The 22,080-nt window shown below is 42.2% G+C and overlaps 1 protein-coding gene across 1 annotated transcript in view; it reads left to right on the forward strand.

Annotated features, from left to right (window-relative positions):
• The window catches only part of C9H7orf25 (chromosome 9 C7orf25 homolog), a 175,940-nt gene that overhangs the window by 109,208 nt on the left and 44,652 nt on the right, over positions 1–22,080 (forward strand). Inside the window, exon 4 of the transcript XR_011246590.1 lies at positions 624–701. The gene's annotated coding sequence lies outside the window, so the exon portion shown is untranslated. The remainder of the gene's footprint in view (positions 1–623; positions 702–22,080) is intronic.

Consider the following 22,080-nt stretch of genomic DNA (forward strand, 5'->3'; position numbering starts at 1 on the left):
CATGGGGCGGCAGAAATGTGAAAATGACACGATTTTTCTCAGTTGCCACATAACCTGAGGTTATTCTCCTTGATCACCGGACAGTGATGTACCATGTTTAGTAAATATGCACAGGGCTTGGAGAAGCATTTTAGAGAAAACGCTAACGGTGCCGAACTAGCAGCAGGGCACGGAGGCGCATTTGTTTCACCATTACTGGATGCTGTAATTTGAACTTGTATAGAACAAGGGATTTTTTTTTTTTTTTTTTTTTTTTTTAATTGCGGTACACGGGCCTCTCACTGTTGTGGCCTCTCCTGTTGCGGAGCACAGGCTCCGGACATGCAGGCTCAGCGGCCATGGCTCACCGGCCCAGCCACTCCGCGGCATGTGGGATCCTCCCGGACCGGGACAGGAACCCGTGTCCCCTGCATCGGCAGGCGGACTCTCAACCACTGCGCCACCAGGGAAGCCCAGAACAAGGGATTTTTAACTTCAAAAAGCCTAATTTAGGATGATTCTTTCTTTACATGGAGGAGAGCTGGTTTCTGGAGATACAACGTACTACTGTGAGCCCAGGAACTGATATGTATTTTAGCCTCACACAACCCTATAGATCAATTTCGTTTTCCTTCATTTGCCAGATGAGGAAACTGTGGCTCAGAGAGCTGAGATAACTGAGCATGGAGCTGGAAGTCCATGGAGCACACCTGGAAGTCAAGGTAGGTGTGAATGCTGGCTCTTGGGACTCCATAGTCAGAATAATATACCTGCCGCCTCAGCCCAGTGAGAAGTCTCTCCCAGCAAGGGCTGCAGTTAATAGGAGACTTGTCTCTTCATTGAGGTATAAAAAGAGACCGTTGCCAACAGCCCTGCTGGATTTTGTTTCCAGGAAAACCAAGGTGGACGCCTGCCAGGGGCTGCCACAAGTTAGCCGGCGCTGCCGAGACACAGAGGCTCAAGTGACGTTATCTTTGAGAGTAACAATCAAATCTGTGCTATCAACCTGGGTGCAAAAACCCAAATCTAATTCTTGGGGTGAGAGCTACAGAGCAAGGGAGAGGGCAAGAAATGTTCTAATAAAAGAACCGGTGCCGTGTGAATTCCGTTTCTTAGAAAGAATCTTAAGAAGTTCTTTCTTTTGTCTGCATTGTCATCAACTCTCCGCCTGCTGTGCTGGCTTTCTTTCCACTACCCCTTCCCCTCAATGTGCATCGAAACTTCTTTCTCCTCTTTTGTTCAGTTTAGCAGGAAAGATCTTTGGAGCAGAAGGAATGGGCACCTTTAGCAAGCTCAGATATCAAATAATTTTTCACCTCCCTGTAATTGAAATCACAGGATCGGGATTTGCTTCCCTTTGGCCTGCTCTTCTCTTGTTCTCTGGGATCACAGATGGAGTGGGGTGAGGGTGCTATTGACTCCCCACGGCTTGTCATCTGACAGACGGACACACCAGCCAGGAAGGGGTCTGACTCTTAGATGAATTCTTTTATCCTCAAAGGGGCTTCCTGCAAAGGAAACCATTAGTGTTTTGCTATTGGGTTTCTACTCCCCATGGTGTCTAAGAAATCATTCATTTAATTTTGTGACATTTTGAGTGGATTTGGAGAGCTAAGCCCATTTGAAAAGGCCTGTTCCTGTCTAGGAGGACAGAGGAAATGCAAATAAATTCCAAATGGTCAAAGGCCCAGCAGCCTGAGTGTGGGCCGGCCTGCATCTCTCTTCAGCCTGGGTTACATGTCTGAATAGCTGGTGATGCATTACCCAGCCTCTTCCCTGGCCACGGCCAGGAACTGACCCCAGAACATGAGAAAACTGGCCTGAAGTTCAGCAGCAGAGAGCTTAAGAAATCTTACGTCTTAAAGAGAATGACACTGCAGTGTTCCTTCCTAATTCTCGTCTGGTGGATGAAGGTGAGGCTGGGCGTCAAGGTGGAGAGTATGTACTCTGTCCCACGCCGGCCATGTCACCTGGGTAAGGTCACAGTAATGCTTTTAAAAGATGTAGCAGTTACCTACCTGCCCTGTGGGATTGTTCTGAGACCAGAGGTGAGATCGTTTGTGTAAAATATTTAACACAGTACCAGTACACAGTAAAATCGCAGTAAATGTCAGGTGTCACTAATACTGTTTTCAGTATTGCTTTTACGTTCATGGTAGTTATCCACGGTGATTTGTCACGTGCCCTGTTGGTTACCAGACCAGCATTGTCCAATCAAAATATAATGCAAACCGCATATGTAACTTTAAGTTCTCTAGTAACCACATTTAAAAAGTAAAAGGAAACGTAAAATTAATTTTAGTGATATGTTTAACCCCCCAATAAAAGACTAGCCTAGTATCATTTCAACATGAAATCAGTATAAAAATTATTGAGATATTTTACATTCTTTTCTCCATCCTAAGTCTTCGGAATCTGTGTGTACTTACATGCATAGATCATCTCAGTTCAGATGAGCCCCATTTCAAGTCCTCAACAGCCAAATAGAGCTAGTGGCTCCTTCCATAGAATGGAGAGGAGGTAGGTTCCGTGATCTATAACACAGGGACTATACACCCCTTGACATTTGGGGAAAAAAATATGTAAAACCATTAAAGGCAATTCTTTGGTGATTTCATTTTTTTAGGTCAAGCTTTTGTTTCTTTGAGTCAATGTTGATGATTTGTGTTTTTCTAGATCCTAGTCTGTTTATTCCATTGAGGTTTTTAAATTAAGTACTGTTTAACCTACTGTTAACTTTTGATCTAAAAAACACCTCCTATGCTGGTGGTTATAGCCTCCATTCCAGTCCTAATTTCATGTAACAAAGAGATGTTAGTCCTGTTCACCCTCACAAGGTACACAGTTACTGAAGAGACTATACACAAGTCTCTTTTTTGAGAACTCTTAGTGAATTTCCGTTTAACACAGACTGGGATGTGTTTAGAGCCAGGAGGTCATGATGGTTAGAGCAGATCTGGAAGCAGAGCTGAAACAGAAGCCACATGACCATGAGCTGAGGGGTCAAGGGAGTCAAGGATATAGAGATACAGAGTATTCTGAAAAGAGGTCCAAATAAGGGGTGAGGAAGGGGTGGTGACCAAGAATAAGAAATGACCAGCTATGTGGTGGGCAGGCTGACACCCACGCCAGATCCTGGCTTACCCAAACCCATCCTCTCAGAGAGAAACCTCTCCACCCTGGGCCCAGGAGATCTCCCCCGATACAAGCTCCCGTGGCGGCCTGTGCTTCTCTTTTATAGTTCTTTTAATGTTTGTCATTATATACCATCTGTCTCGTTCACTAGACCCTAAGCTCCATGAAGTGGGGGGGGGGGGTCATGTCTGCCTTGTTTTCCAGTAAGTTTTCTTGCACCTGTCGTAGTGGATGACACCTAGTAGGCTCCCAGGCAATATTTCTTAAGTGAAAGAAAATAAAGAATGCACTTCAGCTTTGATTTTGTGTTAGATGGGAGATAATTGTAGGGTGTGAGGAAATTACCATCAGTGATGAAGAGGTTGAAGCTATGAGAGAGTATAATTATAGCAACATCCTTCACACAATGGGATTGAATGGGACTAAGAAGAAATATAAAAGGACAATTATTGAGAAAGAGGAAGAAGGGAGACACCCATCTTTTGAAGAGGATTAAAAGATTGCCATAAGTATTTGTAAGTGAGAAATAGAAATTTGGAGCCACTATCTCTCAATAACTCTGTCTTGATGAAATGGGTTGAAGGGTGTGTGAGGGGATTAGTAGATCAGCTGATGAAGAGAAAGGGGATGGGAAAAGAAATGCAGAAGGACAGGTATATAAGCCAGTGATGGACCTTGGGATTCAGCAGAAGATGGAGAGCATAGATGGGGCTGTTTCCAGCCCCTCAGTAGCCCGGCTGGAGGAGCAGGTGGATTAAGAAAAGCTCCTTGGAAGATTTCAGATGGTTTGGTATATGGTGGAAGACCAGGGGATCAAAGATGTTGAGGATCTGGGGAGAGGATCCAGGGGACTAGCCCTGGGGTGTGGACTAAACAGGTGAGAAATTATGACCAAGAGGCTGTAATTATGGGAAGCATGGAGGAACAGAAGGATGTGGGTCAGAGACATGAAGATTGGAGTTTAAACTTCCACAGGTGGAGTTGTTCCCAGTGATGGCATGGTCCCTGGAGAGAGCAGGGAAGTAGGTGGCTGAAGCCAATAGAAGTGAGGATGGGGTTTTGGATGGCTCTTATCCTGACTATTGATATCCCTGGCGTGCTTTTAGACCATGTGTTAGAGAGGAAGACAGGTTTCACATCTTGAAGACCATGGAATGGGTAGTTGATAAGTAACAGAAGCAAGGAAAGGTGAAGCTAGACGGTCATCTGTGAACCGGATTTTGTCCTTTGTCCCTCTTGCTGTCTGTCAGTTTCCCATCAGTGACTCCCAGACTACAAACCTTGTGTGTAAGGCCTGGGCAGCTTCATGAAAGTCTGCAGTGAAATGGACGCCTATCCTTCAGTTACCTGCTCACAGTTGGGAAGGTAAAAGAAATTTGCCAGCTTAGCAAACTTTCAAACTTACCTAAGGATGATAAAAATCTTAAGGGAAAAACTATTTGGGATGTAGGCCAAAATATCTTCAGATTAATCAGATGTTCACCAGAGGCCTGGACAGCCTGTCAGCCAGTGACTGAGATATATGAAAGATCCCATAGTAAGTTTGGAGCAGAGTTGAGGCCACAGACAGACACAATCTGCTTTCTCTGAAGCATCTGGTTTTTAGGGCTGCAGGCCTGTCTCTCCAGGGAATGTATGATTCTGCTGACTGATGAATACAAGAGAAAGGAGCGATCCACGGAAGCCTGGCACATGGTCTGCCGCTGTAATTACTTGGCAAGTCCGTTATCACTCTGGCCCTAGTTTCTTCATCTGGAAAGTGAAGCTGGTGGTCAAGATGGATGTTTTCAAACAATGTTCCAGTTAGAAAACCTGGGGGATGTCTCAGCACACCTCATGGCTCTTGTCCTCATCTCCTTGGCTTTCAGATTCTTGATCTCATGGTCCCAGCTTTAATACCTGTCTTTGGTGACTTATTTGAACCTCCACTTCGGCTTTTTGGATCTTGTCTCACTACTCAGCTCTTACCTATACTCATTCTTCCAACGTGAGGATCCCTACCAGCTTCCAGAAATCGAGTCCCTCTTCTTTTTCCAAAGGGACCTTAGGCACCCAATCACCAGAACATCTCTGAGTCTGTGCAGTGGTACCCACCTTCCACATCCAGTCCTCACCTTCATGCTAGATGGCTACATCCAGGACCACACGAGGCTACATTCATGTGTTCATGAGGGGAGTTGAGTTCAGCATCCTCCTATTCTGCCATCTTCATCCCACCTCCCCAGATCCATGCTTTTAAAGGACAGCTCCCTCACCTTTGTCAGAACCAGTCATCCTCCCTGTGGGAAACTTTGTGTCTTGTCTTTGATCCTCTCCTTCTCTGTATGACTTTGAGGCATTCAGTGTTTACTAGCATCTCTCATTTTGAGGCAAAGAGACAAGATGCAGTAGGTTCACAAACTTGCGACTAGAAGATGGATAAGTTCTGGAGATCTGAAGCACAGCATAGTGAATATAGTCAACAGTACTGTATTGCATACTTCAAAGCTGCTAAGAGACTAGATCTTAAATGTTCTCACCACAAAAATAAATGATACTTATGTGACACCATAGAGGTTTTAACTAATGGTATGGTGATAGTCATGTTGCAGTATATAAATGGATCAAATCAACACATTGTACACCTAACACTTATACAATGTTATATCAATCATATCTCAGTAAAAAATAAAAATATTGGTTGGCCAGTATTTACCGAAAAACCCAAACAAACTTTTTGGCCAACCCCATAATAAAATAGGAAATAATTTATATAGGACAGGAATAGCCGGGACTGTGACGGTGTCACACTGTTTCCCTACCTTGACTGCAGGTTCTTCCAGCACAGCCAGGACGATGCTTGTTTGGTCCAGTACATTCACCATGTTTGCACTGTGGTTGGCACACAGCTGTGGAAAGAGAATGTCATGTATTATTTCTAGGTCGGTTAAAAAAAAAAATGGAATTCAATAGATTCACTTGTCTCTTTGTTAGTAAGCCACCAGGTGGTTTGGCAGTTTGAAAACAAGGTCTCAACTTTTGATTCACGCTGTCAATTTTGATAGTTTTATCCTCTATATGATCCTTACTTCTTTTTCACTTAGTTGAAGTCAGTCCTGATGGAAGAACTAAATATATACATATAAAAATATTTATAATATATATAATAAATACATATGATAATATATAATATAATATCATGTATATTTTATATTCCTTATAATATTTATAAATATTATAAATATAAACAAGTATTTATAATATAAATATATTTATAAAGAAATATTTAATATTTATTATATTTAAATTATAATAATTTATAATAATATTTATTTATATAAATAAAATATACACAAATAGGGCTTCCCTGGTGGCGCAGTGGTTGAGAGTCCACCTGCCGATGCAGGGGATACGGGTTCGTGCCCCGGTCCGGGAAGATCCCACATGCCGCAGAGCGGCTGGGCCCATGAGCCATGGCCGCTGAGCCTGCACGTCTGGAGCCTGTGTTCCGCAACGGGAGAGGCCACAGCAGTGAGAGGCCTGCGTACAGCAAAAAAAAAAAAAAAAAAAAATATATATATATATATATACACACACAAATATATTTTAATAGTTAAGGTAATAGAGCTTATGAATATTTAATCAGGATGAAGAAGATGTGAACTTTTTAGGCAGGTGATTGAGCTCTGACCCTGTGTCAGGCACTGTGCTAGATGCTTTAAATCTATCACCTTATTTAATAATTTCAGCAATCCCATGAAGGAGTATTACTCACTATTTTAATATAAGATAACTGAATCTCAGGGATTTGAAGTAACTTGCCAAAGTCTATACAGCTAGTGGGAGAGAGATCCAGAATTTGAATCTGGTCAGGTTGAAAAACTTCTACTCGTTCCCTGACACTATCCACAGGGAGACAACCAGTTACTTGCTGTCACCCAGGAAGGTGACTCACACTTAGACACTCTTCCAGGCAGAATGACCTTTGCACTCTGTCATTCAGAAGAAGTCCCTGAGTTGGCGATTTTGGCTTGGAACTTTCCAAGGGTTCGCAGAAATATTCTGATACGGGGAAGCACAGTCAATGGCACCTTAAACTGTGGGCTTGGGGACTGAAACATTATCATTTATCCTGTTCCTCCTTCAGAAGAAACTTTAGGTTGGAGGATTAGGTGGTCCTGGGACAGAATGGACAACTCGTATGTGTATATTGGTTCAGATCCCCAGAAGAGGCAACTGTAGTTGCATAGTATGCGTCCTCCCATCCTTTACCTTGGGCGGAGTGTCTTTCTATGAAGTAATGTCTGAGGATATCAGCTGTGATGGTTCAAGGAAGTGTACGCTTTGCCAGTAAGTTGAAGGCAGGAAGTTGGGAGATGGTCTGAAAGGGTCAGGGTGCGGAGAAGGTTCTGATTCAAGTTTCTTGCCATTTGATGAGCAACAGGCTGACTGTCTGCAAGCTGAAGTCTGGTCTTCTGTACTGAAGTAGCTGGAATTTGAGGAGGTCCCAACCTTCTCAAATGTCCCCAGTCAGGAGGAAAGGACCTGCTGTTTCTAAACTGGGTATTTTAATATTAAGTAAAATATACAAGAGTTTTTGTAAGTATTATACCATCCAAGCAGGCGTTGGTAGCAGATCTTCCATATCATTCAGGAAATAAAAGGTTCTCAAATAACTTATTTGTTTGAAATACAACGAGTGATGGTCCCAAGAGTTAGTTTTGTGTAACACTATCTACATGACTTCTGCTGTGTAATAAAAAGAATGCTGTGATCAAAAAATGTGAGGATGAGGGCTTCCCTGGTGGCGTAGTGCTTTAGAGTCCGCCTGCCGATGCAGGGGACACGGGTTCGTGCCCCGGCCCGGGAAGCTCCCACATGCTGCGGAGCGGCTGGGCCCGTGAGCCATGGCCTCTGGGCCTGCACGTCCGGAGTCTGTGCTCCGCAACGGGAGAGGCCACAACAGTGAGAGGACCGCGTACTGAAAAAAAAAAAGTGAGGATGTGTAACCTACTGTATTCTACTCCTTTTGAAGATTGAGTGACATTTAAATTCTGCAATATAGTTTGTTTATGTTTTCAAACCTGTTTGACCAAGGAATCTCATTGTATTTAATATCTATCAACATCCCTTAAAACCTATATTCTCCAGCACCCTTTTTGGGAAAGGCTGGGAAATGAGCGAGTCAAAGGACAGAGCCTGGGACCAGAAGCCTAGTGGTCCCAAAACCAGCTGGGCCCAAGACATACCAAAAAAACAGAACTTGGCAATCACAGAGGTGGTTTGATTCACAAACTCAGCTGCGTCATTCTGAGCCCTATTGGTGTGCTGTCCACACGGATTATATTAATCAGATGACTGCCAAGTGTGTGCATCCTTTTAACTCCTTAGGGTTTTAATGGTGGAGATGGAATAAGTCCTTTGATTTTTGGTACCTAAACTTCACCATCGATGAAACGGGACCTATTTTCATGCTTCTCAGAGATAGAGTAAAAATGAGGTGAAAGGCGCCCTGAAATCTCCAGCCCATGGGGCATTATCTCGGTGCTGAGTACAACTCTTAGAGGTAATGACTGCTATTAGTACCACAAAGGAGGTGAAGCACATTTAATACAAAGGAAAGTGAAGCTATTTTGAACAAAGGTCACAGAGGGTGCATGTTATGTGAATTTAGCTTGAAGTTAGAGTGAGAAGAATGGAGAAAGTAAAAAATTCTACCAGTGGGCTGAGAAACTCCGTGCCTGTGCTCATGTTTTATATGAAAATGCAGGATAATAAGAATTTAGTTAATGAGAAATCAAAATGCCTCTACATTTTCAGTATTGAGTATTTAGAAAAATAAACGGATATTGGTGACTTGGTTTAATTATCCCCGCATCCCAACTCAAAGAAGCCCTTTCCATTTGAGGGGTTTAGTGTGCGTTTAGTCCACCTTTTTGTACACATTGTACATGGATTGATTTTTATATCTAGCCTACTGTACAATGAGAATTTATGTTCAGAGATGCACAAGATCTTAAATCTATCAAAAATATTGTATCTCCGTGGTACTTTGCTTACACACAGGAGACAGACAAGCACTTATTTACACATTTTGTGTCATTAGACCCTGCCCCATTCCAAAGGATTTATAGGACTTCATAAAGAGACATATAATAAGAAATATTTAAAATAAATTCAAATTCAGGTAAAGAGAAAATACGGTAGAAAAAATAAGACCCGGCCATAAATAATGTTAATAAAAGGAATTTCAGTGCAACTCACTATAGTTTTATTTCAAACCTAAAGAGGATTTCATAGAATTTGACAAGCTGAATCTGAAAGACACTTAGAAAGTAAAAAGGGCAACAAATGGCCAAAGCAAAGTTTTTGAAGAAGGACATCAGAAGGGGAGTTTTGTCCTCTGGGATACAAGGTATTAGAAACCAGAGCACCTTGGGCAGCATGATATTCATGCAGGATTCAGAAGCCGACTTCACCGAGTCAACAAATTGACTCACATGTGCCTGGAAAACTGACCTATGACAGAGCTGGCCTTACAAAATGGTGGGGATAGATGAGCTGTTTAATAAAGGACGCGGGCAGAACTGGTTAGCCATCTGTAAAAAAATAAAATAGAATCAGCTGTCTATCTCATACAGTGCCTCCAAATCAATTCCAGGGTGAACGTTGACTTAAAGATGATGGCGGGAATGGGATAATGCTTTGGAAAAAAGATAGGGAGAATATCTTTATGGTATCAGCATAGGCAGTGCACCTCAGACAAAGATAGAAAAAAGGAAAACATATTAATGCAACTGTATTAAATTACAAACTTTTGTGTAAAAATTTTTAAAAAAAGGAAGAAAGGAAGGAAACAAGAGTCATGCTACAGATTAGGAGAAAATATTTTCAAAACTTACCCAAGGGGCTTCCCTGGTGGCGCAGTGGTTGAGAGTCTGCCTGTCGATGCAGGGGACACGGGTTCGTGCCCGGGTCCGGGAAGATCCCACATGCCGCAGAGCGGCAGGACCCGTGAGCCATGGCTGCTGAGCCTGTGCGTCCGGAGCCTGTGCTCCGCAACGGGAGAGGCCACAACAGTGAGAGGCCCGCGTACCGCAAAAAAAAAAAAAAAAGTTTTCAATACTTTAACATTAGCACAACCATGTTATAGAAACATGATGTAACATGTTAAAAAAAGAAGAGGACTTCCAAGTCAAATACCAGAGTTACAGTAGGTTAAAGGAAATGAAAAATAAAATTGGATATTATTCCTTCATCTTACTGATTTTTTTATTTCTCAAAATATGGTATATCTTACAAGGATGAAAAAAAGCATGGAAATATGACCTAAACACAAATCAACTGAACAAAATACAACAGAAGGTTTTGCTGTTGACTGACTTAATACAGGCTATATTTTTGCCAGGTCGTCAGCAGAACGACCAGGTGCTAAAAGATCTCCATTACTTGTATTTCTACTTTCTTCAATTGTATTTTTGGATGAACTGAGGATACGCAAGAATTCCTGATCTGATTGAAGCGTCTTATAGACCGGAGTTTTCAGTTTGCTCCAGAGAATGTATGGCTCTTTCCTAATTTACGGATCCTTCGGTTATGCTATTACCATGTGGTTTTTAAACTGTATTTTAAAATAGTGGTGTATTTTGTAAGACCCCAGTCTAACACTCTTTGGGGCAGTTAAAGATATTAGCTAATAAATTTGAATTAATTTTTCAGAAAGTGAGTATAGGATGAGTTCTGGCACTAAAAGGCTTTCTCCAAGGTTGACATAGATGAAGAAGGAGTGAGACGGGAATGACACAGTGACCTACCTGGTCTCCCCCCCGGGCCCGGGCTGTTGATGCTCAGCACTGAACAGCCCAGCGCCTGCAGCAGCTAATAAACACTTGGCGTAAAACCCAGGTGGAATAAAGCTATTTCTGTTTCCCATCAGCACATCCTCAGGGCAGAAATTATAAATGAAAGCTGAATCTGGAAATCCTCACTAATGGGAATCCCACTTCTGGCTGAGCCTTGATTTTTCATGAGCAAATGTATGGGAATCCCCTTCCTGTCTCCTCTCTCCTCCGCCTCTTCTCCAACTTTCCCTAGTCAGGGCTTTGGTGACAATCCACCCTCTCTATTGCTTTTATTTATTTATTTATCTATCTATCTATCTATCTGTCTATCTTTGGGGCCACACCATACGGCATGCAGGATCTTAGATCTCCGACCAGGGATCGAACCTGTGCCCCTTGCAGTGGAAACGCAGATTCTTAACCACGGGACCTCCAGGGAAGTCCCTCTGTTGCTTTTATTTGTAGGATGTCTCGCTTCAAACTGCCCATAAGTTACAACAGAAAAGATAAGAATAGTGAGTAGTAATGGTTATATACCAAAATATAGATATGTATATTTAATATAAAATTTAATATAAATATTCTTATTTAATTCCCAGAACAATCCCACACAGAGTTACTATTAGCCTTATTTTACAGATGAACAAGTGTGAGGTTTGGAGATGTTAAGTAATTAGTTGGCCAAGGTTGCACAGTTAGTTAATTACTAACTTGGGAGTCAAACTCAGGCCCTTCTGTTTCCAGAGTCCCAGTTCTTGAGATGCTGCATGAAGTGGGCAGGGCAAGTGGGAGCCGCCGTGGGCAGGAGGAGACCCGCGCATGGGTGCGTGAGCATGTTTGGAAGTTGGGGGTGAAGGTCTCCTGCACGTCTAATCTTGCGCTTATAACTCTGTTAGTTTCCCCTCCTCAGGAGCTTGCATACACTTGGGGTGTCAAGAGACTGGGGTGGGGGTTTGGAGTGAGTGCTGTTGACTGTATGTCCTATGACCAGCCTTTTCAACAATAGGGATAACTAACTCTCAGAGAACCTGGTGTGGCCTTTCTTCTCACTGTCTTTAAAAAGTAAAAACCAAACAAACACAAAAGCCCTTCTTTGGTTAAAGAACCCAGAATCAACATTACCCAGTATTGCTAATTTCAGTAGATAGCCCCCAACTTGGAAACACGTTACCACTCAACACTTATTTTTAGTTTGGGTGTTTAAAATTCAGAACACATTTTCAGAAACAGTATTATAAATGGCAATTGGGTCTCCAGGCTACCTTATAAAAACCTATTTAACACACAACATTGATGAAATATTTTGTATTTCTAATAAAGAGAATAGACAATACTGCTATTGCAATGCTAGCAATTAAAATAAGTAATAATGGCGAGCTCATTAACTTTTACGTAATTTACATGACTTATACAGGAAATCCAGTGTAGCCTAAGAGCCAAGAGCTAGCTCTAGGAATAGAACGTCTGGTCCAAATATTAGCTTTATGGACTAAGAGTGACCGTGGGACAAGGTACGATTCACTGAGCCTCCATTTACTTAACTGTAAAATGGGGGTAAAAACACTTCGTAAGTTAGATGTGAGGATTAAATGAGATAATGTATTTAAAGCACTAGTGTTCTGGGGTTTAACACAAAGTTCCGAGGGTATCATAACTGTGGTGGATATGATTGATACCTGTTGACTGTCAAGCCCTTCCCACTGGACAGAAATGTGCCAAGGATTTTGCTTGTAATTTAAACCTATAGCCCAGTGGGAAAATGTAGTACTTGAGGGTCTCCGAGATGAAACAACTTTGCTCAGAGTCACATAGAAATGTGTCGACTTGACAGGGCCACAGGGTGCCCAGATTTTTGGCTAAACATTATTTTGGGTGTGTCTGTGAGGGTGTTTCTGGATGAGATTAATATTTGAATTAGTCAACTGAATAAAGCAGATAGCCCTCCCCAATGGGTAGATGCGTGAGCCTCATCTCATCTGTTGAAGGCCTGAATTGAACAGAAAGGCTGAGTGGAAGAGAATTTTCTCTCTCTCTGCCTGACTTTCTTTGGGTTGGGACATTGGTCTTACCCTGTCTTGAGACTCAGACTCACATGAAACTTATACCATCGGCTCTCCTGGTTCTCAGGACTGGACTCAGACTGGAAGAGCATGACTGGCGTCTTCCCAACTGCTGCAGATCTTGAGACTTCCCATCTTCCATGATCATGTGAGCCAATTTCTTGACTGTAATAATCTTTCTCTTTTTCTCTCTCTTTCTATGTCTCTATCTCATTACAACTCTTCCTGTGCCCACTACGAACACTTCAGCCACACTGGCCTTCTCTGTTTCTCAAACATGCCAAGGTCATCTTAACCAAGGAACCCTTACACTAGTGGTTTCCAATGCCCGGAATTCTCATGACTCTTCTCATTCAGCGGCTTCTTCTTATTATGCTGATATTGGCTTAAATGTAATCTTTGTTGTTTATATCACGATGGAATCATAAAGGCCTATTTTATTCAGTGTGCTATAATCAATAACTAGTGTTAGTCATTGTGCTGCTCAGAGTGGTCCTGACTTGGCCATTAGGAGTCCCTTCGAGTTGCTTCCCATCTGTGCCCTTCCTGTGCCCTTTTGAGATGTCTCTGTTATTCTTTGAGTATTTTACTATGTTCTGGTACCAAAAGATGTTTCAGGCTCGCTCATTGTATACTTTCTCTGGAATCAGCCATTTCTTCAAGGAGTTTTGATTCCTTTTAGTAGAGAATGGTATTTAGTAACCAAGATATGGGTTCTAGATGTGCTCATTGTTACTGGGGTATCATTGTTTTTAGGCCTTCTCTGTAGACAGAACTAGAAGACACATCTCCTTTTCTTTTTCTTTCTTTCTTTCTTTCTTTCTTTCTTTCTTTCTTTCTTTCTTTCTTTCTTTTTCTTTCTTTCTTCCCTTCTCCCTCCCTCCCTCCCTTTCTTTCTCTCTTTCTTTCTTCCTATCTATTATCTATCTATTTATAATGTGTATATATATATTTATGTGTGTGTGTGTGTGTGTATATATATATATACATATATACATATATATATATATATATATATATATATATATATATATATCTCCTCTATTTGTTCTGTTTCTCTGGAGAACCTAACACAGTCACATAAATGGAAGATGAGGGCCTAGAATCCAGGTCTGGAGGTTTGAAAGCTGAGACTCTTCTGAGGTCTGGTGGTGACTCCCTTTGGGTCCACGATTTGGACTCCACAGTTCTTACTCTGTACAGGGCTGTACTGCCCAGGGAAGGGCTGGGGGCAATCAGGGTTATCTGAGCCAGGATGGGGGAGGAGACATAGTGAGGAAGAACTTTCCAAGCTGAGGAGTTGTGTCAGCCAAGACAGAAATGAATCTCCAACTCTTATCAATTTTGCTTAATTTAACTTCGGAGTTCTGCCAAGGCTTACACTGGAGACATCTTTTAGCTGACTCCAAAACCTGACACTAGAAGCCAAGAGTCTTCCCAAGGACGTTACCTGAGGGCTTCCAGCACAACACCTGGTGCACAGTAGGTGTACGATAAACCTTGTTAACTGTGAATAAGCTCCCATAGCACTTACGTCATTTTAATGACTTTAACTTCCTTGGGAATGGGTGATGAACCTTTGATTTCTAGAGGTTCCTGATGGGCAGAGTGCCCCATGCTCACCTCTGAACTTCCAAGTGACTCCCTGTGTGAGGGAGCAAGGGAAAGACATAGGTTTGCTAACTACAGGTGCCAAGGGAGAAATTCACAAATGCAGTGCCCCCACCAGAACCTGAACCCACAACTTTACAATTTTCCTGACCAGAAGAATTCTCTCTCCTGCCCTACTAACTTGGCTCCAGGCTTCTCCTTTCAGAAGTTGATTCTTGCCAGATGGTGGTTCATTATCTTCAATGCAGTGATTATGTTTATTTATTTAAATGTCCTTGGAGCTTCAAATCATAAACTTGGTTTTGCTCATCTTCCTTTTGACTCAGAGTAAATGCTTTAGAATATAATATTCCCCATTTAAGTTTAACAGAAAGAACCTCACAGCGTTGAAACACTGGCAGAATTTAAAATGCAGATTTATAAATAAAATCCACTTAAAAATAAATATATATGGATTAAGAGCAATAAAGCTATCATAGAAAATCTAGAAAACAGAAAACAGTGAAAAGCAGACAAACTTTCTTAAGTAGCACTAACTGATAAACCCACCGCTACCACCATTCCGGAGTAACCCTCTTTGGCATTTTCACTATTTGTTTTTGTTTGTTTGGTCAGTAGAGTTTCTTTTTCCTTGGCAATTTTACAATAAATAAAGTTAAAGAGATTTTGTTCAAAATGCGTTGTTCAAAGCAGAAGTGTAAGTGATTCCTTCTACTTTGTTAGAGCTCCCTTCCTGCCTTGCCAAGTGCTGCGGGCACAGAGAGTGACCCTGGAGACAGAGACAGTGCCAACTGTAGTTCTCCATCATGACCAGCACTGCATTTCCTGGTTAGGAAAATCCTGGAAAATCCAGGATGCTGAAAATACCCAACTCAGGCTTTCTCCTCTGGAATTCATTGAAAAGGTGACAACATTATCTACTCAGGACCCAGCTGCCCTGTTCTTTTTTCTCTTCCACATGCTTTTTCTCTGTACAGAACTTCTGACACTGAAGCAGACATTTGTACATGAAAATGATACACAGAAAGCTGAAAGAGACTGGAATCTCTCTCCTTATCTACCTCCATGTGGCTGCTGACAACAGAGATATATAACTTCTGGGGTACATCCAACACATGAGCGATTGGGACATCCATATATCACCCATTTCTTTCTTTCAAGAGTAGTTTCCTAATTTTTGCAATCACTTGACAGGTCTATATTTCACTGTTTTATCTGCTTTCTCCCCATCACTGATTGCTGATATAAATGTGGGTAGCAAAGAATCATTCTTAAGACTTTTCCCTGAGCTTTAGAGTTGCTACCAACTGCTTTGACACAAAAACTACAAGTAAAAATAGGCTCCACAATGAGTGAAGTCAACTGGGAACTTTTATTTAGAACCCAATGAATTGGTGTCTAGAAATAGGTTTTCCATCTGTGTGCAGCCTCTTGGCAAAACATGTGCATTTTCACTAACCTATGTGCTAAATTACTGAGCTTTACTGCATTTTAAATTATTTCATATCCAACTCATAGTTGCAGAGATATGTGGCATTCATCCAAAAATTTTTTTTTGGCTTAAGTTTTTCTCTTCTAGGGATTAGGACAGAAGCAGATTTAAAGCAGAGTGTTACTGGTCAGGATCTACCCCCTGCACAGGCCAGCTGCCAATATAATAGTTCAGTGTTTGACGGTTACCTAAGTGAAATTGCCGGAAAAAAACACAATGTTTAAGACAAATCTTTACCCGCATTAATGAACGAGTCCCAGGAGAAGGAAATAATGTAAAACTTAACATATGCCAACAGCTGTGGTGAATGTAAACAGTCATTCCAGCTTGATTAAGGTCATCAAATTTTGTTCCCCCGTTCTACCATACGTTCTAAGTAGAACGATGCCCTGGAAGTGACTAATAGTAGAGGGACCAACTTTAAAACAAAGCTAAACATCTAGATAAACATCGTGGATTAAAGAAATTGAGCACTATACACATATTCCAGTGACTGTACCAGTTCCTTCCCTTCTCATTGGAGTAAGTTTGAGTCATACAGAAAAATATGCTTGTTTCGTTATGATAATTAAATCTACTCCCAAGGATGAAGGTCTGTTACCATTGATTATGTTCTCAAAACTGGATCTATTTGTGGGTTAGAAATAGGTCTATTAAAAACAAACTCATCTAGCCATTGACTATCTTGATTACCGCCTGTAGGTGTATGACGACCTACACCCATGTCGAGCCAATTTGGAAATGCTCAGGCCCCTCTGGAGGGGGTGAAGGCAGGGCCTTCCATGGTTCCATTTCCATTGAGACAGATGGCCACCAAAGAGTAAGACTCTTGGGAAGCCCATGTACTCAAGATGGTTCAAGAACAAGGCATCATTGTTCGAAGGGAGGGCTACCTCAGAGTCTTCTGTCTGTCACTTATATGTGTCTGCTGAGTAGGAAGAGAAGACTGTAATTAAAATTAAAAGTGCTGCGGTTATTTATTGCAACTGTGCTTTAAAGAAAAGAATTCATAAGAAAAAAAGATTGCAAATAAATACACCAAGAAGTAAAAAAAAAAAAAAAAATTAAAAGGGCTGCTTCACTAAATGGCTGAAACTGCTCAGTAGTAGAGCGAGGGGTAGCAAAAAATAGAGAAATGCTATTTTCATCGTTATTTGGATCAGAACCATGTTTATAGCTATCTCATGAAACAACTCAGCAGGCCTGGTCCTTCAACATTTAAAACAATTCTTCATGGAGTCTTCAGATCAAACTTTCATAGTACTTATCTAGAGAATATAAATTATCACCAGAGTTTTCATTTAATAAAGGCAGTGCAGTGGTTAAGAGCTCAGGCTTTGAAATGAGGCTGGTGTGGGTTTGAATCCCAGCCCCACCCTTCACTGGATATATGACCTCAGGCCGGCCATTCACCCTCTCTGAGACCCAGTTTCCTAGTCTTACCAGAAAAAATGTTGGTTAAAAACATAGTACATTATCTAATCACAGTTGAATTTCTGGATTGCCCAACACAAGTCAGGAATGAAATCGGCCTCCACTTTTCTAGTCAAGTTGCCAACTACCAAAGAAAACTCTTATTTATTCACAAACTACTTCTATTACAGCTCTTCAGGTAAAAATTGGCCTGGGAAAAAATAAAAATAAATAGTGACGCTTCAAAGCAGTGTCCTGTGGTTCTTTGCTTGTGACTTGTCATCCTGTTGCTCCTCTGGGGACAGCAGTTGTGGTTTGAAGCAACGATGGTTCCTATTAGACCCAACTTAACTTAATCCTATATTCCCTGAATCTTGTTCGGAAATTCTTTTTTTTTTTTTTTTTTTTTTTTTTTTGCGTTACACAGGCCTCTCGCTGCTGTGGCCTCTCCCATTGTGGAGCACAGGCTCTGGACACGCAGGCTCAGCGGCCGTGGCTCACAGGCCCAGCCGCTCCGCGGCATGTGGGATCTTCCCGGACTGGGGCATGAACCCGTGTCCCCTGCATCGGCAGGCGGACTCTCAATCACTGCGCCACCAGGGAAGCCCTTGTTCGGAAATTCTTATTCTTTTTCTTCTACAAGCTGTATGATCCTTCTCTCTCTGATTTCTTCTGTACTCTGTGTATTTACCACTCAACTTCTTTAATCTTTTTCTAATTATCACAGGACCAAACTATCACCCACACGTTGGAAATGTTCTTGATTGAAAAGAGAGAGTAAATCCTTCACTTCTTTTATCCCTTCTGGAAACCCTGGAAACCCTGCTCTGGTCTCCCTGCCTCCAATCTTGCAGTCCTTCAAACTAGAGCAGGAATCATTTTTCTAGAGACAAAAAATTATGATCTCTCTTTTCATCCTTCCTCCTTTAAATAGTTCATTGGTTCTCCATGTCCTTCAAGATGAAGGTCAAGCATCTTCGCATGGCTTACGCGACCCTTTACAATCTAGCTCTTGCCTGCTCCTTAATTTGCTTTCTCCATCCCCTGGCTCCTGCAGACCCTTCACCTGGCCACACTCCCTCTTGCTCTGGTGTCTCTGCACACAATGATTCCATGCCCTGGCCTCCAGGGCTCCCCTCTTCTTCCTGCCACGTGGCTGACCACTGCTTCTCATTCAAGAGTCAACATAGGGCCCACTCTCCCCAGAAAGTCTTCCCTGACCCAATCTACCCCCTACCAACCAGCCAGGTGCCCCGGATATAGGATTTGAAGAAGGGTTGATGATGGAGAAGGGGATAAAGCAAGTGAAAATGCGCAATGCACAGTGGGCTTTCGATAAACGTTAATTCTTTTCCAGTGTTGAAGAACAACTCTGAACATTATCTAGCCTGCTCCTGGGTTGCCTTTCAGAGTTTCTTCAAATAATTATACCTTCTTTCTTGAACCTAGCACTTTCCTAACCCTTGCTGCAAAAACATACTGAGCATCTTGTCAGCTGTATAAATTATTATCCAACTCAAATTTATTTTCCGAAACATTCTTATCAGTCCCTTTTTCCGGGATAAATGTGGCCTTATCTATCTCCTTAAATAGATAGGGTTCTAAGGATCTTTTTAAAGGTCTCTCCCAGCTCTAACATTCTTTGATCATAAGATTTATCTTGGTAAAACTCCTTAACGCAGATGAAGTCAAATTTCTGGAACCCGATTATACAATTTAAAGATTATCTGGGGCCTCAGTTCCTCCTCCCCATTCCCTTCCTCCCCTCTACTGTGTGTCCTGTAGTCATTTTTACTTCTCATAAACCCCCCCACGCGGGGAGGCCGGAAGGAGAGGCAATGCTAACACCACAGCTTTGGTAAAATGCATGATGGGGGAGGTTGGACTGTGGATCAGAAGAGATTTCTCAGATTCATTATCCCTCCACGTCTTTAGACTGACCAAGATAAGTTAGCTGGAAAATTACTAGACTTCTAATTTTTTTTAAATAACAATTGCTGGGTCCACATAAATCATTTGCTCCTCACCATGGCGCTCCAGTGCTTCCTTTTATTTTTTATGTTTTAATTTTTATTGGAGTATAGTTGATTTACAGTGTTGTGCTAATTTCTGTTGTACAGCAAAGTGAGTCAATTCTACATATACACATATCCACTCTTTCTTAGATTCTCTTCCCGTGTAGGCCATTACAGAGTATTGAGTAGAGTTCCCTGTGCTATACAGTAGGTCCTTATTAGTTACCCATTTTATATATAGTAGTGTGTATATGTCAATCCCAATCCCCCAGTTTATCCCTCCTCCCCCCTTACTCCCCTGGTAACCATAAGTTTGTTTTCTACATCTGTGACTCTATTTCTGTTTTGTAGGTAAGTTCATTTGTACCCATTTTTTTAGGTTCCACTTATAAGCGATACCATATGATATTTCTTTCTGTGTCTGACTTACTTCATTCAGTATGACAATCTCTAGGTCCATCCTTGTCACTGCAAATGGTCCAATGGCTCCTTTTACAACTTTCAGCGAATCCCCTCTCTTCAACTAAGCTTTCCTGGACTTCGCCTGTCTCTGCTTCTCTCTGTGCCCCGTCACACTCACATCTCTGTATTTTGATGAAACATGAAATGAAGGACAAGAGGGCTCAAAGGCTTGGAACATTTAGCTGTTTCAACCTGGCCTCTTCTATTCCCCTCAGGAAGCCTTGCTGAACTTGCCAGTGAATGCCATAAAGAGATCTCCTAGTTGTAACATCTGAGACTGACCTGGAGACTTTGTGTAGAACTTTGCAATGTCAGCAGCCGCTTAGCTCTACATATTCCACACACCGCCGCTTTTATAGCTTGACTTAGAGCTAACTTCCGTTTCCAGCTCCAGTGCCAAGAGCCAATGGCTGCTTGGGTTCTAGATAGCTTATGCTGCCCTAGAACTGTCTTTTCAATGCAGCTGACAGAGGCAGAGCGCTGCGGTCCTTAATTATCCCAGGGGATATCATGACACTGCTTGCAGAATGAAGATTGGGTCCTGGTAGCCAGCTTGAATGCTGCTGTTTCTATGACTTGGCTGCCCTGGGTCTGCATTGTCCCCAGGTGTCTTCTACAACCAAGGCCAGGCAAACCAGTGAGTCCAGTTCCGGTTTGAGTTTAACACATTACTGACTTGGTTTCTTTCTTCTTAGCCATGGCCAAGAGTGTTTTGGCAAAGTTTACCAGACTTGAGTTGGGGGAAGAAAACAAGAGTAATGTGTGATCAAAACCTTTTCTAAACCATTTAGCACCTCATGTCCCTTCATAATACCTCAGACCTCAGAAACTGGTCTTGCTTCCAGCTCGTGAATTATGAGAGGAGAAATCGAGTTGACGGCTGCTGTCACGCGGATTGGGAACCGGCCCCATTGTCAGGGCAGTAGCCTTGATTAAGGGAGCTTTTGAATGATAGCAGCCTAGTATTTCTTAGCTGTGTTCACATAACTGTAACACGGCCCTGTTCGTTTTGTAGTAGTCTTATCCCCATATTACAGATGAAGGAATATGGATTTCTCTGTGGTCATAGAACTGGTAAGAGGCAAAGCTGGGCATTGAACCATGGTGATGTGCCTTCGTTTTTACCAGGATTTCATACTGTTCCTTCTCCTTGGATGACCTTTCCAGGTTATGGTTTTTCTATTCAAGTTTAAAGCAATGACTATGCATCAGAGAAAGCGTGGTAGGACATAGCCATCTCCAACTCGAGGTGTGGAGGTTGGGTGAGTTCTGTCATTAATTCAACAAGTACTTGCCGAGTGTCTTGCTAAAGCCTGGCACCAAGCTTCGTCCTCATGGCCATGGTCTTGTGGGGACACGGGCTCTCAGCAAATTGTTATAACTGGGTGCTATAGAAAGGAATTGACCAGGTACCAAGTTAGGTCATAATGAGGCCCCAGTCCTAAAGACCAACTGGAATCTGAAGGATGAGTAGGAATTACTCTTATGATGAGCCCGAGGAAGAGTGTTTTAGGTGGAGAGGAGGCATATCCAAAGCCTGGAGGTGAACTAAAGGCATTTAGCTGAGGTTCTCTGGTTCTCCAGAAATCACAGAGGGGATTGTGGGGGGCAGGGAACAAAGCTCACAGTTACTGAGGTACATGTGAGGAACATGTGGGTACACCTAGGCATGGAATCTTTGGGGGCCACCCCTGCCAACCTCCTGCCCAGCCACCTCCATGGAGACGTAAGGAAGCATGGAGGCTTATTTCTGAGTTTCGGTTGCTCCAGGGAGTCGTGTAGGTGGGGAAGAGGCCAGTGGAGTCCAAACCACTGTGAATCAGCACAGGATAGCCAGTAGAGTGCAAGTCAGGTTGAGGTCTATTATAAAAGTAAAATAAAGCCATCCAGCTCACCATTTAGGCAGGGAAGCCCAGTCCTCCAGTGAACTGTGATCATGTGGTTTTTCTTTCAAATATTTTTCAGAGTTTGTTCTTCACTAATATTTAAAATCTTGGGAAAGAAAGTGCTATAGGCTAGATCAGGGCTAGCCATCAGAAATAGATAGGAGTGATCCTAATACATTTTGTTTCTGGGGGCTTTATGATACCCGA

The sequence above is a fragment of the Delphinus delphis genome, chromosome 9 (genome assembly GCF_949987515.2).
Source record: "Delphinus delphis chromosome 9, mDelDel1.2, whole genome shotgun sequence".
In the NCBI taxonomy this organism is placed as follows: Eukaryota; Metazoa; Chordata; class Mammalia; order Artiodactyla; family Delphinidae; genus Delphinus; species Delphinus delphis.